The following is a 10,807-nucleotide window of genomic DNA, read 5'->3' on the forward strand; positions in this document are numbered from 1 at the left end:
TAGACCAATCAGGATTCAAAAATGAAAAATTGCAGGAAACTAACGAAACAGAAAGGAAAATAAATCTCAATTGCTCTCTTAACAAAACATAAAAGTGTAAATTGCAGAAGAAAGAAAAACACACAGAAAGCTAAGATCAGATCTTCAATTCATAAAGCTATCAAAGAAAAAAGATGAAAAAGAACTACAAGATGAAAAAATTCAAGAGAATTCCCCAATCTCTGGTTGAAAACCCAAAATAGAAAGTAACAATTGCAGAAAAGAGAGAGCAAAAACAGAAAGAAAAATTTTAGATCTGATCTCCACTCTCAACTCTATAATGAAAACTGAAAGAAAGAGGCTAAAAGAAAAGTAAAAATTGAAAATGACAGAAGGTCCTTCTGAAATCAAATTCCTAGCTATTTATATACTTTCCAATTATGGCTTCAGGTACTTGGAGTGGGCTTTGTGGCCTTCGAAGAAGTGGATCAAAATATCCATTTGTTGCAGCTCCCAGTGGAACATTGCGTTCTCTAAGTGAGCGCAGCGTTCACTTTCCACGCGGACGCGTCCCCGACGTGTGCGCGTCCCCGACGCGTGCGCGTCCTTTTTCGCTTTTTGTCCATCAACGCGTACGCGTCATGTACACGTACGCGTCACAATCAATCTTCAACCCAAACATGTTCGCGCGCCATGATCACGCAGACGCGTACTCAGTAGCGTTAACTTAGTGAGCGCTACGTTGGGTTAGTGAGCACTGCCAACGCGTGCACGTCCTTTACGCGTACGAATGGGTAGCGAAATCTCCAATACAGGTTCTAGCGCCAGCCTCGCGTTCGCATGCTCCGTCCCAATGACCCGTCGACGTGTGCGCGTCATGCGCGCGTGCGCGTCGATTCAAAAACTTTTCCTCCAACTTTGAATCGTGCACGAAAACGCTGAGTAAGTGAACGTAGCGCTCTCTTTTGAAACAAGTGCCAAACACACCCGCGTGTACGCGTCCTGTACGCATAGGCGTGGATCTTCAAATTTTGTTGACTGACGCGTGCGTGTCCCGTACGCGTGCGCATCGTAAGTGAGCGTGGCGCTTTCTATTTGAACGCAATGCTGCCCTGTGCTGAACCTTTTTCTCTTCATTTTATCACCTAAAATCAACCAAACAAGCAATCAAAGTCCTACCAAAATCACAAGAATTTGCACCATTCATAATAATCACTCAATACTTGCATAAATCTCATGCTTTTGTACAAAATAAATGATGTTTGATTGAATTACAATAATCATGAAATTCCACTCCAATCACTTACTTATTGTGCAAGAAAGTGCATAAAACCTAATGAAACAAGTGAAAAATGCTTGTAAAACTAGCATAAGATGACTTGTCATCACAACACCAAACTTAAATCTTGCTTGTCCCCAGGCAAGCACTAAAACATGAGAAGAAATGAAATGAAACATAGAAGCATGTATGTCCTTATTTAGTAGATAATTGAGTTTGGGCTATGGGGTTTTATGCAGACAAAAATGCAGCTGAATTATTCTTTGCTGATAGATATGAAATGTCTCTTTGAGGATTCACTAGGGTTGCTGCTATAATGCCTTGTTCTTCTATTGATCCTTGTTAGCTTTTTCCTTCTTTCTTTTGCTTAGAAACTTATTTCTCAATAATAGCTCAGTATCAAGTGTTGCAGCAGCCTTTTGGCTTAATTTTTCTCAACACCTCTTCACTACAGACACTTGGCTCACAATTCTTCTTAGGAACATTGATGCCAAGCACCTCTTTGGGTTGCTAAATTCTTTGGAACTAGGTTGCTCTTGATAATGGACTTTCGGTTAGTAATCCCGGATTAGTTAATCCAAGTTACCAAGTTTTAAAAGACTCCTCAGAACCTAATTGTCCAAGCATATCCTATTACAAAAAGCACCACAGGCATATGTCCTAAGGTCCAAGCTATTGGTGTCTAGCCTTATTATTTGTTTCTTTCTTTCTTGTTGCCAATCCTTGGCTTTTCTTTTCTTTTTCTTTCTTTTTCTTCATTTTCCAGGGATGTTCATTAATAAAATGTTTTATAACAGCAACTAGGTTCACACTTCAAAGAACATTCTATTCTGCAGCTTTTTTTATTGAGCTTATCATCAAATCAAGCAATTACCACCACAAGTCTTTATTCTAATTCCTACTACATTGGACAATCACTTTCTATTTCAAACATTTTCTCTTATTGATGTAAAAGGGAAACAAGACATGAATTTAATGCAGATGAGTGGTAACAAGTATTATGCAGATCCTAAGAAATCTACTCAAGATATGAAAGTGCAGAAAATAAAATATTTGGAGGCATATCATGTTTCAGGTATGCATCATCCTTATTTAATTAAAACTATAAAAGGGACTCCACCACCTCTATTTGTTGTGCTCTTTTCCTCTGCTAGATTCTCCTTTCTTCATCCGCTTATTGCTTGTTTCTTGGGGTTCCTCAACAGGGCATCTACGATCCCAAATGTGGTCTACCTGATCCCAGAGCCCAGCATCCTTTAGTCCTTGTTGCATGTGTGCTGCATTTTTCTTGGCTTTTGCTCTCTGATGGTCTACCAATTCTTGGCATTGAACATATGGCTTGATCTCTCGGTTCAATATTGGCATGCTATAGACTACATAGTCTAACTTTGCTTGAGTTTCTATATCATACTCCATTCTGTCCAAGTTCCTATGCTTTCCAACTGTATGATATATATTCTTCCATTGGTATAGATTTTGGATGTACTCTCCTTACTTGCCTTGTTGTAGGGACAATCTGTTAAATGATTCTTGAGAGTGTGCCGATTGTTCCCTTTGCCAATCAAAAGTTCTTGCTTGAAACTCCCTCTGTTGATCCAACATCTTGAGCTGGAAGTTTTCTTGTTGTTCCATCATTTGCTGCTGCCAATGCTCTTGTTGCTCTTGGGCTTTCAAGTATTGCTCTTGTTGCTTCAAGTATTGTTCCTGTTGTTGCTCCTATGCTCTCATATATTGTTGAGACATTTCTTCAATGGCTCTTTGCATTTGGCTTAAGTCCATTGCACCAGAAGCTTGTTCTCCCTCTATTTGTGGCCCTCTCCTTCTTCCTTGAGTTCTTCTCTCCTCTTGGATTTTAGGGATACCATCCATTTTTTGCTTGGTAATTCCTCTACCTCCCTTTACCCGATCTGTGTCTGCATCCTCAAAGAGTACTTCTGCTCTATTGCACAGCCTTAGAATGGTGCTTGGGAGACCAAGTCTGCTTGATTTGCCAGAATCCTCAGCCATCTCTTGAATGCTATCTGCTATGAGCTGTGGTATATTGATTTCTCCTCTCCTAAGTATGCAATATGTCAGAATTGCTCTCTTTATTGTGACCACAAATGTGTTTGCAGTGGAGAGTATGGATCTTCTCACTATCTCATACCACCTTTTCGCCTCAGGTATGAGATCCATTCTCTTCAAGCAGCATGGGGCCTCCTCTGAGTCCCTTTCCCAGTCTATGCCTTCAAAGCATAAACCATGTAATATCTCATCAGGATCACTTTCACCTGCCATTCTTTCATCAAAGCTGGGTTCTCCATACGGTATCTGATGAGCGGATAATTTATACGCTTTTTGGCATTATTTTTACATAGTTTTTAGTATGATTTAGTTAGTTTTTAATATATTTTTATTAGTTTTTAAATAAAAATCACATTTCTGGACTTTACTATGATTTTGTGTGTTTTTCTGTGATTTCAGGTAATTTCTGGCTGAAATTGAGGGACTTGAGCAAAAATCTGATTCAGAGGCTGAAGAAGGACTACAGATGCTGTTGGATTCTGACCTCCCTGCACTCAAAGTGGATTTTCTGGAGCTACAGAAACCCAATTGGCACGATCGTAATTGCGTTGGAAAGTAGACATCCAAGGCTTTCCAAAAATATATAATATTTTATACTTTGCTTGAATTTAGACGACGCAAACTGGTGTTTAACGCCAGCTTTCTGCCCTATTCTGGCGTTAAACACCAGAAACAAGTTGCAAAGCAGAGTTAAACGCCAGAAACAGGCTATGATGCGCATAAACTAGTTATGCTACGATTTAGGAAATTGCACGATCGGCAAAATTCCTTCCGGCAAGTGCACCGGTTATCGTCAAGTAAAAACTCACAATAGAGTGAGGTCGAATCCCACAAGGATTGGTTGAGTGAGCAATTCGGATTAGAAGTGTGTTCTAGTTGAGCGGAATCAAGATTGAGATGAGAAATTGCGGAATGTAAAGTTGGCGGGAAAAGTAAATGACAAGAAATTAAAATGGCGGAATCTTAAATTGCATGAATTAAAGAGCAGAAACTAAATTGCTGAAATTAAAGGGAATGGGGGTGATTGCATGAATTTAATTGCAGGATGTAAAGAGAAAGTGGAAATCAGAATTGGGGAATTCATTGGGTTATAGGAGATATTGAGATCTCCGAATCAAAACATGTTTATCTCTTCCTCAACCAATGCGTTCATTGAATTTTGCTTGGCAATCTTATATGATTGGATCCCAATTCCTTGGCTCACCAATGCTCTCTAAAAACAAACAAATTCCCAATCCCTTGGTTTAAATGTTCATAAGAAGAGATGATGCTTGATCACTGATTATACCACACAATTTCATGAACCACAATTTGGTAGGATTACATGTCACAATATCCATCCAAACCCCAATCCAATCCACTGTGAGAAAGCTTCTCTAGCATGAATCCTCCATTCCTTTCCCAAGGCTCCGAAGGATTCCAAGTATGAGTAGTTTCTTTCCCAAGACAACTACTCAATGGAATTAGATCGAGAAGCTTTCTAACAAAATTCAAGAGAAAAGATTGAAGAAGAAGATAAACTATTATTGATTCATTGAATTACAATAGAGCTCCCTAACCCAATGAAAGGGGGTTTAGTGAATCATAGCTCTGAATTCAATTACAAAGAAAAGGAAAACTAGCTAAAAGTGAAAGTAAAGTCTAAGGTCCCCATCAGGGGCTGGATTCCCCTTCAATCCCCCCCCGTGTGTGTCAAATGTAGAAACTAAGGCCTTTAAATAGGCTCCCTAAATTACAAAATGAAAATGAAATTCAAAGCAAATTACAATCAAATGAAAATAAACTATTCTAGATGATTCTTGTGGCCTTGATTTGGTGTTGTTGATGGGCCTTGCTTGCTTGAAGGGCTGAGTGACATAATTGATCCAAAAAGGATAATGATCCATTAAACTACACTCAAATGTTGCACCCCCTTTCTTGAGTCGTCACTTTGTTCTCTTGTCAACCTTGCCAATTTGATGCCAAATATAGACTATTATACCTCGTTGGAAAGCTATGGATGTCAGCTTTCTAACGCAACTGGAAGCACCTCAATTGGATCTCTACAACTCGAGTTATACTCCATGGAAGGTGAAGAGGTCAGCTGGCCTGATTGCATGTTGGTACTATGCTCTTCTATGCACATTACGGGGCTGTTTTCTCCCTCAATTTTTAGTATCCACCATGCATGCCATATATGCTTGGAAAGCTCTAGATGTCTTCTTTCCAATGCATTTTGAATCACCTCATTTGGAGTTTTGTAGCTCAAGTTATTTATGTTTGAAGAAGGCATGGTCAAGCTGTTCCATATAGCACGTTTAAGCTTCAGTTTAAGGTTAAACTGAAGGTTAAACGTGGAAATGGAAAAGGTAGCCCTGGAGGTCGAACACGTTTAACCTCCAGTTTGAGGTCAAACTGGAGGTTAAACGTGGAAGCTTAGAATGGTAGCCCTGGAGGTGTCGAACACGTTTAACCTCCAGTTTGAGGTCAAACTGGAGGTTAAACGTGGAACTCCTTCCTGAGTGGCATTGTCATTCTGGCGTTTAACCTCCAGTTTGAGGTCAAACTGGAGGTTAAACGTGGAATGCTTCTTTGGTGAGACTTTTCATTCTGGCGTTTAACCTCCAGTTTGAGGTCAAACTGGAGGTTAAACTTCAATTCCAGCATTTCTTAGCCTTCATGATTCTGGCGTTTAAGCTCCAGTTTAGGCTTAAACTGGAACTTAAACTCCACATGTGATATTCAAGCTTCCTTTATTGATTTTGTTGCTTCCTTGGTTAGCCTCTTCTTCCCTGAAATCATCCAAACAAATGCATCAAAGTCTTGCAAAATTTCATGAGAAATCTTCCATTCATAGCATTCAAGGAATATAACTAAAAACTCATGGAATTTGCATCAAAATCTTCATGTTGAATGATTTAAGACAAGCATGACTATTTGGCCCAAAATGATTACTTAAGGCTCAAGAAAATGCATAAAACAACTAAAAATAAAAGAAAAAGGCTAGTGAAACTAGCCTAAGATGCCTTGGCATCACAACACCAAACTTAATCCTTGCTTGTCCCCAAGCAAGTTCTGAATTATTGAGAAGAAAGAATGAAACAGAAAGTAAATTCATTAGCCATATCAGTAAGTAATTGACATTGATTAATGGGGTGTTCATGCAGAAAGTTGTTGCAGCATCACTTTATTGTTTCTTAGGTAAGAATGTCACTTTTTATGTTCCCACTAAAACACTGCTATGGCCTCTTGTTATTCACATATCCTTGGCAAGTTTCTTTTCTTTGTTTTTCTTTTCCTTTGAGCTTATTTGCTCCTTGTTGCTCAGTGTCATGTGTTGCACAAGCCTTTGGCATTTTCTTTTTCTTATCAGTGCACTACACATATCCACTACAGGCATTTTAGTTCACATTTCTTCTTGAGACATTGGTGCCCAGCACCTCTTTGTGTGACTAAATGTTTTGTATTTAGGTTGCTCTTGATAATGGACTTTTGGTTGATAATCCCGGGTTAGTTAACCCAAGTTACCAAGTGTTGAAACACTCCTCAGAACCTATTCATCCAAGCATATCCTTAATACATAAACACCACAGGCATTTGTCTCAGAAGTTCAAACCATTGGTGCCTAGCTTATTTTCTCAATTTTTTTGCTTTTTGGTTGCCCTTTTTCAGTGGCTTTTTCTTCTTCTTTTTCTTTCTTTTTCATGGCCAAAGACATTTATTCATCAAGATCCATAGACAATTTTCACTTTCTACATAAAAAATGATAATTCTACACTCTAATTTTAGTGATCTGACTAAACAATCAAGCATGCATACCACCACTTAATTCTACTTGATTTGTCACTAATTTAGCCAAGTTACTTTTGTTCAAACTTTTCTTTTATTTTTGGAAACAGAACAAGCATGGCACGCACATGTTTAAGAAGGTGAAGTTATATCCAAACATCTAGGCATTCACTTTATTCAAAGCAATTAACAAACACACATACTAAAAAAAAACGACTCATAGAAAAAAAACTCCACATAACACTTAAATGACTTATGATGAAAACACGTTCATAAAGACAATTCACCAATTATCATTTGATTATTAAGGAACAAGACCACCTCTTATTTATTGCTTGGTTCTTCTTAATTCTTGGGATCCTGCTTCTTCTTGCTTCCTGTCTCTTTTTGACCAAGCACGTACCTCCCTTTGTCTTTTTCCTCCATTTTTGTCTTTTCTTTTGTACCTGCACAAACAAACAAATTTGCTATCATTTTTCGGTCCATGTGAATTATGAATAGTATTTGCACATGTAAATCAATGCTTGTCTTTATGAGCTTATAGCCGTGACTTCTACATGTATGCACACTTATTATTTGGACACCAAACTTAGTGTTTGGTTAAGTCTCCTGATGACATGAAATCCATATTGGTTGTCCTTAATGAGTGTGCATAATTCTAATAAATCATAGTCACCTTGGCTCTTTGATTCTAAACAAAGTTACTACCCTAAGTAATTGAAACCAAAGTATTAAAACATGTGAATGGTATACTTGTCATGAATTTTGAAATCCAGAGGAACTTCTTGCTTTTCATAAACTGTGTTAAAAAAGAACACCAAACTTAATGTTTGGTTGTGCACCTTGAATGAAAGATGGAATTCAATTTGAGTAAGATTTGGGAGTGCCATCAGGCACACCAAACTTAGAGACCAATTGTAATTTACATGCAAGGTTTAGTGCACTTAATCAATAGTTGTCCTGAGGATTCAAGTTCATGCATAAGAAACCATGCTTTATTAGATGTAAAGCAAAGCACTAAAGATTAAGGATACTAAAAACATGGGTTGCCTCCCATGAAGCGCTTCTTTAACGTCACTAGCTTGACGGTTGTCCCTTGTTAGGGTGGATTGTAGTGCTTGACGTCATCTCCTCTCACTATGAAAACGTCCCCACTTGATTCATTCATGACCTCTAAATGTTCCATAGAAAGAACTTTCCTGATTGTGAACACTTGAGGGAGCTGGGAAGGAATGGTTTTGAGGCCAGGTGGGATTGGCAGATAATGACTTGATATCACGTTATCTCCCGGAGAAAAACCTTCAGTGGGAATTTTCTTGTTTCTCCATCCTCTTGGCAATCTCCCTATCACTCTTCCCTTTCTCTTGAGGATTTCTTCATTGACCTTTATGTCTGGAGGATCCTTCTGATCTGTTTCCACTGATTCTTGTTGCTCTAACTCTTGCAACTCTTGTTTGCCTTCCAATGACTGTTTTAGAGTCTCAGCTGCTGGATTACTTTCCTCCAAACACGGATGGCTACTGTCATCTTTAGGCTTTTCAGGTTCTGGTTCAGGCTCAGATGCAGGTTTGAAGACTTTGAAAATGAGCTGTTCATCATGTATTCTCAGAATTAGCTCTCCTTGTTCTACATCTATGAGCGCTCTAGTAGTGGCTAGAAATGGTCTGCCCAGAATGATAGGGTGTAAGTAGCTTTCCTCCATGTCCATAATGACAAAGTCTGTGGGGAAATAATAATCCCCCACTTTCACCAGCACATTTTCAACTACCCCTTCAGCTTGCTTCTGAGTTTTGTCAGCCAGTTGTATGATTACATCAGTGGATCTCACCTCATTCAGTTGTAGCCTCTTCATAAGAGTTAGAGGCATCACGTTTATGCTAGCTCCTAGATCACAGAATCCTCTGTCAATTTTTGTTTCCCCTATGATGCAAGGGATATGAAAACTTCCTGGGTCCGTTTTCTTAGAGAGTGTGTCCTTCTTGATGAGAGCACTGCATTCTTTGTTCATTGTTACCGTTTGTCCTCCCTTCAAAACTCTTTTCTTGCTTAACAATTCCTTTAAATACTTGATGTGTGTGGGCATTTGATGAAGAATCTCAAGAAAGGGAATATTGACATGAAGAGAGTTAAATGTCTCTAGAAACCTTGAATAGGTTTTCCTTTTTTCACCTCCTCCTAACCTCTCAGGAAATGGTGCTTTTGGTTGGTATACTTCCATCATGCCTTTTTGCAGTTCCTTGGCTTGCTCAGTTCCACCTTCTTGCTTAACTTCTTCCACACCTTCCTTCAAGATTTCTGGTTCCTGCTCTGAGGGCCTGATTCCTTCTTCTTCTGAGACTTCCTTCATTATGGTGATAGCTTTGCATTCTTCCCATCTTACTCTCTTTTGTTCCCCTTTAGGATTCTTTTCTGTGTCACTAGGGAACACTGCAGTTGATTTGGGTGCCTGTTGAGATAGCTCTCCTACTTGAGATTCCATCCTTTTGAGTTTTTCACCATGGTTTCTTAAGGTAGTTCTCACATCATCCCTGAAGCTCTTCAGTTCAATGATGTCTTGACTCATGGTTGCCATAATTCCTTCTATCCGGTTTAATTGATCTTGAAATTGTTGGTTCGGATTAGGTTGGGTATGTTGATTATTTTGGCCATGATATGATGATTGGGGGTAAGTGTTTTGTGTGGCTTGGTATGATCTTTGGTTGGAGTTTTGGTATGTGGAATTGTTTTGTTGGTTGTGGTTGTAAGGTTTGTGGTTTTGTGGTTGGGTTTGTTGGTTTCCCCACCCAAAGTTTGGGTGGTTTCTCCAGCCTGGGTTGTAAGTGTTGGAATGTGGATCATATGATTGCCTTTGTTGGTTTCCCACATAGTTAGCCTCATCCCAATCACCTCCTTCAATGCCTACTTCCTCTTGATCTTGTGTGTGTATTGCAGCCACTTGCTTTGTTTCTAATTGCCTGGTAAGCTCTGCTAGTTGCTTGGCAAACACCTTGTTTTGGGCTAGAATTGTATCAACATGGTTCAGCTCCATGACTCCCTTAGTGTTGTGCCTTTCTGATGCATAGTAGTACTCATTCTCAGCCACTGTCTCGATCACTTCAATGGCTTCTTCCACAGTCTTTTTTCTGTTCAATGAACCTCCTGATGAATGGTCTACAGCCTTCCTTGATTCATAAGAGAGCCCATCATAGAAGATGTGTAGTTGCACCCAATCATGGAACATGTTTGGTGGGCATTTCCTTGTCAAGTCCTTGAATCTCTCCCATGCCTCGTAGAGAGTTTCACCATCTTGTTGTCTAAAAGTCTGAACCTCAGATCGAAGCCTATTGACCTTTTGTGGAGGGTAGAAACGTGCCAGAAACTTGCTTTCCACCTCATCCCATGTTGTTAGACTCCCCCTTGGGAATGATTCCAGCCACTTAGCTGCCTTGTCCCTAAGTGAAAATGGGAACAAAAGCAGTTTATAGGCATCTTCCTGGACTCCATTGGACTTCACAGTGTCACAAATTCTCAGGAATTTTGTGAGATGTTGGTTTGGGTCTTCATTAGCACTTCCTCCAAAGGAACAATGATTTTCCACAAGTGATATTAGCTGTGGCTTGAGCTCAAAATTGTTGGCCTGAATGGGTGGTTTCTGGATGCTACTACCACAATTCCCAGAGGTTGGGTTTATGTATGAACTAAGAACCCTCCTCTCAGGGATGGCATCGTTTCCATCAG

The 10,807-nt window shown here is 39.4% G+C and overlaps 1 non-coding gene across 1 annotated transcript; it reads left to right on the top strand.

The window, feature by feature from the left end:
* The first annotated feature begins 10,308 nt into the window (after window positions 1-10,308).
* LOC148545827 (small nucleolar RNA R71) lies at window positions 10,309-10,412 on the top strand. Its single transcript, XR_015901821.1, has one exon. It is a non-coding gene; the product is annotated as a small nucleolar RNA R71 (small nucleolar RNA).
* The last annotated feature ends 395 nt before the right edge of the window (window positions 10,413-10,807 follow it).

This window comes from Arachis ipaensis, chromosome B9, assembly GCF_059453495.1.
Source record: "Arachis ipaensis isolate K30076 ecotype BB chromosome B9, ASM5945349v1, whole genome shotgun sequence".
In the NCBI taxonomy this organism is placed as follows: domain Eukaryota; kingdom Viridiplantae; phylum Streptophyta; class Magnoliopsida; order Fabales; family Fabaceae; genus Arachis; species Arachis ipaensis.